This window comes from Culex quinquefasciatus, chromosome 2, assembly GCF_015732765.1.
Source record: "Culex quinquefasciatus strain JHB chromosome 2, VPISU_Cqui_1.0_pri_paternal, whole genome shotgun sequence".
Taxonomy (NCBI): domain Eukaryota; kingdom Metazoa; phylum Arthropoda; class Insecta; order Diptera; family Culicidae; genus Culex; species Culex quinquefasciatus.
Window position 1 is genome coordinate 117,159,092 of NC_051862.1, and position 7,968 is coordinate 117,167,059.

The 7,968-nt window shown below is 34.1% G+C and overlaps 2 non-coding genes across 2 annotated transcripts; both read right to left on the reverse strand.

Moving 5' to 3' along the window:
- Nucleotides 1–5,144: 5,144 nt before the first annotated feature.
- Trnag-gcc lies at nucleotides 5,145–5,215 on the reverse strand. The gene has a single exon. It is a non-coding gene; the product is annotated as a tRNA-Gly (tRNA).
- A 408-nt stretch (nucleotides 5,216–5,623) lies between these two features.
- On the reverse strand, nucleotides 5,624–5,697 carry Trnai-aau. Its single transcript has one exon. It is a non-coding gene; the product is annotated as a tRNA-Ile (tRNA).
- Nucleotides 5,698–7,968: the final 2,271 nt, after the last annotated feature.

The window sequence follows — 7,968 nt, forward strand, 5'->3', positions numbered from 1 at the left end:
GATTTCGCGATAATAGCTTATCCGACACAAACAGAACTTGGGACTCGTTTGATTGCAGGTTCGATGTTATGATTCCACTGCCTTGAAGGGAAGTTTTAGACATGTGAGCTAGCTCACATGTGAAAAATCATGATTTTATGTACTAAGGAAAACTTAGATCAATCGGCTGCTGAAATTCTGTTTAGTTTTAATAATCGTCAAATGGCTACGAATCTTTACTTTAAAAAACTACAAAATTTGTAACCGACGAGCCCAAACATGCTACACGGAGAGACCGGCCGGGGCAAATCTAAGAAAATCTTGGTTAATTTAACTAAAAGTTTGGGTTAATTTTTTACACAGCTTTTTTTCAACAATCGATTGTTGATTTTGTTAACCCAAAATTGCTGACCACCGGTAATTAAAATTAACTAAAAAAATACTTGGAATTGCCATTTTTGTTGGTTAAACAGCCGAAAAAAATTCTAGCAGTCGACTGCTAGAATATTTTTTTCAGAAAATTAACTAAAAATTTCTTGTTTTCAGCTGAAATATTGTGGAATATTCTGTTAAACACTGGCTGGGAAATGTTTTTCAACTATTTTTCAACAATTATTTTTCGTTGTATCAACCGAAATATTTTTGCATGCAGTAAATTATTAGTGGTTTATAACAAAACATTTCTTAATTAGACATAATTTATGTGAGTGTTGATATATACTTTCTTTAATTATCTAACGATATAGGCTGGGCCGAATTTCTAGCTTTATTTTAACTATTGTCTTACTTGAAAACAGAAAAATATGTGTACATGTAGTCAATAATTAGCTGTTGTTAGCAATATTTTGATTGAATTTGCAGTAAATTTTGTAATAATGCCTCACAAATTAATGCTGAGTGTTTTTATATTCGCATTTATTCTGCCTAAAAAAATAACGTTTTGTACTAATTTGTTTTTTTTTTTGAATGAAGTTGTTAAATTACTGTTAAAAAGCATCAAAACAATACTTTTTTTTAACTGTTGTTATAAAACATGTAAAGTTTGATTGATGTTTTAAAAAATTACGTTGCATTAAACTAAAAAGTAATGAAAAAGTATATTACAAATTTTGTTAAACATATTTAAAAAAAGATGTTTAATTTAACATGAATTCTTGACAAATAGAAATCGAGCGAAATTTTCAACAAGTTTTAAGCTTATATTTTTATTATGTTGAATAAAATTAAGTGTTGTATCCGCTAACCATCACTGTGAAATCATCCGATAAGTCATCATCATCTACAATGGTCTCAGGTTTAGTTATTTTTTTTGTGGTTGGACACAGAATTTTCACTAAAGTGAACCTTTTGCTGCAAATAGACATGTGAAATGTATTAGTAATTTAATACAAATTTCTTAATTTTGGCTATAAACTGAAAAAAAGGAACGTAAATAAATGTAATTATATTGAGGAAAGAAGAAATATCAAAAATGCTACTTACCAAAGTTGCCTTAATTTAACAATTACTTTTGGCAACAAACTTTCATTGCATTTGAATCAATTTATTCAACGTACTCCGATTCCTGAAAAAAAATATTTTGAGTTTTACCTACCAGCTTATTGAGCAGTCGTATTGCAACAAAACTTTCAAGATAATAATTATCTTCTCTTGTATATTTTATATATTTTTTTTATATATTTTTCTTCATCTCTTTTTTACGTTGTCATGTGAACGCATTTCTATGTATTTAATAATTGATGATTCTGAAAAAAATGGTTCATTAAGATTTTATCCGTCTTAAGCACGAAGCTTTTTAATGATTCAAATTTCTAATAAGAATAACATAAGATAAATTATTGTGCAAAAATAAACCCATACTTACTTGGATTAACCAACATATTGTTAAATTTGCCCGGGCTGCTCTATCCGTTAAGAGTTGGCCCGCATCTCCCTTCTATTGCCCTCTCTTTCCATCAAACATTCTTATAACGTGTTCAACTCACTCGCATTAGAGGTCCTCATGGCTAAGGTCGTCCTTTTGCTCTTCATAGTTTATCACCTGCAAAGTCATCAACAAACCTACTCATCAATTCCACCTCCCCAGTTGCAACACTTTGATTTGCCACTTCAACATTAGCCAAATAGTGTAATTTTTACCTTTCACATCCTCTCATTTCATAATTAACAACACAAACTCAACAAATCGACCGCTCTCGTTCGAATCCTGACTTCAAATGACAGACGTAAACAAACCCAAGTTCGTCTTTTAAATATTTAACCAATTGTTAATTATATTCAACGAACAAAATTTTTGATTTTCCTAAAATTAAAGCTACCAGTCGAGCACGTCCATTCGAGTTCAGGAAATCTGTTAGCTTTTTGCATTTACAGTATGTAAAAAAAGTATTTACACCCCTTGGGCACTATGCACATTTTGTGATGAAACATGTAAACAATTTAATGTTGACATAAACCTAGTACTACGTTTTGTTCAGAAACTCATGCCAAACATTTTGCTACAAAAAACTCATGAAAAGATGATTTCAATAAAAAGTTATATAACAAATACTATTACGAAAATAAAAAAGGTGCAAAAAAAGTTTGTACACCTTTCGAAAAATTACCATAAATAATGTTATTTGTTGACAAATCACCATAAATCCAGTCTCCCAACTCCAAATAGGCATCCTTGACTGATTAAAAAAAGAATTTGGATTGAATATAAAGTTTACTAACTACTTAGTATAAAAGTTTATATAACTCTGGAAATTCTATATAAAACTTATCTAAACTTAATTTTGCAAACTTTTAATTCAACTAAATGTCAATATATTACCATATAATTGCTAAATAAACATTTTGGAGTGGGTATAATACCGTTTTGGGGTATTTGTATCGATAGAATAGATTTTTCGTTGGAATTTCGTACCAACCCGGAATTACGTCGTAGGAAAATCCGCCGGCATCCGAACCGGTCCACGATTCACAAGTTAACCTATGTGAAATCGGAAAGGGCATCAAATTTCCGATCTTTTGATACCCAAACATCTACGTTTTCTTTCAAACCTACGTTTTTAAATACCTGGGCAAAAAGTAAGTTTGATCCACGAGAACAAAAATTACGAAATTCCATACATTTTTGGCAGGTTGCTCAAACGAAACCATAACAACGTTTTTGCTTAGGTATTTAAAACGTAGGTTTTAAAGAAAACCTAGATGTTTGGGTATCAAAAGATCGGAAATTTTATGCCCTTTCCGATTCCACATAGGTTAACTTGTGAATCGTGGACCGGTTCGATGCCGGCGGATTTTCCTGCGACGTAATTCCGGGTTGGTACGAAATTCCAACGAAAAATCTATTCTATCGATACAAATACCCCAAAACGGTGTTATACCCACTCCAAAATGTTTATTTAGCAATTCTATGGTAATATATTGACATTTAGTTGAATTAAAAGTTTGCAAAATTAAGTTTAGATAAGTTTTATATAGAATTTCCAGAGTTATATAAACTTTTATACTAAGTAGTTAGTAAACTTTATATTCAATCCAAATTATTTTTTTAATCAGTCAAGGATGCCTATTTGGAGTTGAGAGACTGGATTTATGGTGATTTGTCAACAAATAACATTATTTATGTTAATTTTTTGAAAGGTGTACATACTTTTTTGCGCCTTTTTTATTTTCGTAATAGTATTTGTTATATAACTTTTTATTGAAATCATCTTTTCATGAGCTTTTTGTAGCAAAATGTTTGGCATGAGTTTTTGAACAAAACGTAGTACTAGGTTCCTGTCAAACTTTAATTTTTTTACATGTTTCATCACAAAATGTGCATAGTGCCCAAGGGGTGTAAATACTTTTTTTACATACTGTAGCATTTTCAACAAACAGGTTATTAAATTAATAATGAATTTTGGTTATTTTAACTGAAAATTGGCTGTGACAAGTACGTTTTTGTTAAAATTTACGAAAGTAAAATCAACAATTTTAATTGTGAAAATTTCTGGGCACAGTCTCTCCGTGTATAGAGATGATTATAAAGGGACCATCCATAAACCACGTGGACACCCTAAGGGGGGGTGGGGGGTATTGCGGTTGTCCACGATCCATACAAAAAAGTTTTTTTGTATGGACAATTGTCCACGAAGGGGGGGGGGGGGTAAGAGATTCCCAAAAAAGTGTCCACGTGGTTTATAGATGATCCCAAAGTAAGGAAAATGCAATTTAAATTGGTTTCAGTAGATTAGACTTAACATGGAAAAAACAAAAGTCCTCGGATCGTCATTTTCCGGTTTTTGCGCGCGGCGTGTCGTAAACACGGATTTTATTTTCAAAAAATCATATTTCGGAATCCTGTTAATGAACTTTTCCCATTTTTTGGTGTGTTACGTAAAACGGAATCGTCCGGGGAATCCGATGAAAATATTTTCAGACATAGGCTCTTTGGTCCAGACACCGGCAAAACGGAATTTTAAAGTTTCATACTACCTTTTCATATTTTAGGCTACATTTTTGAAACTTCTTACTATTTTTTTTGAAAGGCCAACTTATCACCTTTCATTTGCGTATAAGACAATTGAAATCGGTTAAAATGGCGAGGAACTATGATTTTTCGAAAAAAATGATATTTGCGAAAATCGACGAAAATTGCCATTTTTCAGACCACCTCAACACGGCGTAGGTCACCCTAATGGAAAAACCAAAAAAAAATACGGGTCTAATTATTTTGGCCAGGGAACTCCCAGAAAAATGTTGAGCCCGATCCGAACTGTTTTGTTTTTTTCCAATCTGTTTTCGTGGGGAATTGCTGTATAATCACGTTGAAATTCAAAAGTGTTTAGAAAAAAAGGTTTTATGAAGAAGTGACATTAACTTTGAAAAATATTTGCACCGGCTTAAACTTATTTCATTCGAATCACTTTGGATATTATTTGTGGTTAATTTTAAATCCATAGCACAAAAAAATACATGAAAAACAATATATTTAAATACTCCTAAGCTGTCTATAAACTGCTGTCTATGTTTCAGTTGTAGGCTTGATTATCGCCATTTATAATGGTTATCAACAATAGCAATAGAAATCAAGCTTTAGAAGCATAAGCATAATTGGTGTATTATGCAATATTCACGCTACTATACAACTCACAAGGATGGCATTAGAAATAACAAAAGAAAGTTAATGCATCGGCCGGGAATCGAACCCGGGCCGCCCGCGTGGCAGGCGAGCATTCTACCACTGAACCACCGATGCTTGTTATTTATTTTTGTTTATTTATGTTAACAAGTTACAGTTGAATCGAACTGTGTCTATGAAACCGTGATAAAACAAGATTCGTGAGAAATCAAATAAAGCTTTTTTAGTAGGAATATGTTTTAATTTTAACCGGATGACACTTTCCACACTATGTCACGCTGCGTGCTCCACATCTCCTACAATGCATTTCCCCCATACAAAACCAGTCATTTTATATAAATTGACATAGACCCCTTCCCTTCACCCAAAAATTCTACGTGATTGGTGGATGGTGCCTTACGTTCTTATTTTTTACAATTTTGTGAGTGTTATCAATGATTTATAAACTTACCACCAAGCGTTTCACAAACATTGATGAAATGTCTAAACAAAACTGCAGACTTGAATTTCCGGGAATAAAAAAAATGGCTCCAGAGAGGATCGAACTCACGACCTTCGCGTTATTAGCACGACGCTCTAACCAACTGAGCTATGGGGCCATATGACACAAGGGAGAGAGATAATTTTGGCTATTTTAATCATTCCTTTCGATTGCAGTTCATGGTTTTGAGTCTTTCAATCGCAAAGAAGCAAAGAGTGAAGGCATGAAATAAAAAATAAAACTGAATTTATTTTGAGAGTGGTTACTTCTTGCCTCACACGAATTCGACTGCTCTTTTGTATTTATAGCCCAAGGATTGAGGAACGAAAAGTTTTTGAAAACGACTTTCCACCAACTTTTCCGACTGGGAGCGTGGCGCCTCCTGTAACGTGAGCTACACACGGGTCGGATTACGGACTGACTTGAGGTTGGGATCGACTGTGCGCCGTGTAAAGGTCCACGTTGACGGAACGTCCGCACTAAGCTGACCGTCAATATGGGTGTAATGGGGGAGCCCGATGCATTCAGGTTGGCTAAAGAGAGATGAACCGAGCGAGGGGTGAAAACCAGCAGCTAAAAGTCTCCGCGGTAAGCAGTAGTGGGATCGCGTCCCGGAGTGGACCTTCGGTGCCAGCCTGACCGACATAGTCAAACCGTAATCTTTTTGATGTTTTTTAAATTTAAAAATCAAACAATTCATTACATAAAAAATCACTTTAATCTCCCCTCTTGAGTTAAGAGTCTTCATCATTAGATAATCACCACAAATCATTCTGCGGTGACGTTCCGCGTATGGCACATCGACGAATTGGGCGATCATTTATACAAGATGAAACATGGCGCATTCGTGGGATATTATGGCTTTCCTGATGTACGGCGTACGGTACTTCCCAAACTTCTCCGGCCGAGCCACTAATCGCCGGAAAAGGAGCTGATAGTGTTGGAAGTGGTGGATAAACGCACATCGGTCTTACCCGGCCACTTCCGCCGCAAACGCCGTTCCTTCCCTTTCTGGGTGCACAACACAGCAATAAAGTATACATTATAAGTCTTTCGCCATATACAGTCAATAAATTTCTTTTTAATGTTTTCTAGCTGTGGAAATAGAACCATCAATGTTATTTATGATATTTTACCCTCCTTCAACAATGTTATGTTCACTTTGGCCATATATTACAACCGCACCATCCGTATCGTCGACTCCTTTTCTGTCGTCGTTGTCGTGATAGAGGGCGCGTCTGAGAGAGCTGCTGCTGGTGTGGTCTTGTTTCCTTGTCCTTTTGCCGAAAAGAGAAGCGCTGCTTTGCTTCCACCTCGAACTTCTTCGGCCCTGGCAAGCAGCGTGCGCTAGAACCCATCAAGAGTCGTCTTCTTGTACCTTGAGCTCCTTGAACGGGGGTCGCGTCCATGAACTACTCTATGAATGTTACATAAATTTATTTATTTTTTCAGAGGATCATAAAAAAAATTTAAACAAATAAAAAAAAGTATAAAATAATTAAATAAAGAACAATGCTACATTTGAATGAAAAAAATCATTCGAAATGCTTTTAACACTCCACTTGTTTTGGATTTATTAGTTTTAAAAATATCTGACTATTAGGGTGATACAAATCCGGGTTTCTTCGGGGCTACCCCATAAAATCAAAAATTGGCTCATCATAAGGTTAAATTCCAAATTTGAGTTCATTCTGACCACGGGAACCCCACCCTCAAATCGCTTGAAGCAATTCTCTCAGATTTCGGTCATTCGATTCTTTTTGTATTTTTTAATCCGACTGAAACTTTTTTGGTGCCTTCGGTATGCCCAAAGAAGCCATTTTGTATCATTGGTTTGTCCATATAATTTTCCATACAAATTTGGCAGCTGGCCATACAAAAATGATGTATGAAAATTCAAAAATCTGTATCTTTTGAAGGAATTTTTTGATCGATTTGGTGTCTTCGCCAAAGTTGTAGGTATGGATATGGACTACTACACTGGAAAAAATAAAACACGGTAAAAAATGGTGATTTTTTTATTTAACATTTTGTCACTAAAACTTGATTTGCAAAAAAAAAAAAACAAATTTTTAATTTTTTTTATTTTTTGATATGTTTTAGAGGACATACAATGCCAACTTTTCAGAAATTTCCAGGTTGTGCAAAACATCTTTGAGCGAGTTATGAATTTTTGAATCAATGCTGATTTTTTCAAAAAATCGAAAAATCGGTAGCAAAAATTTTTCAACTTTATTTTTCGATGTAAAATCAAATTTGCAATCAAAAAGTACTTCAGTGAAATTTTGATAAAGTGCACCGTTTTCAAGTTAAATCCATTTTTAGGTGACTTTTTTGAAAATAGTCGCAGTTTTTCATTTTTTTTTTAAATAAGTGAACATGATTGCCA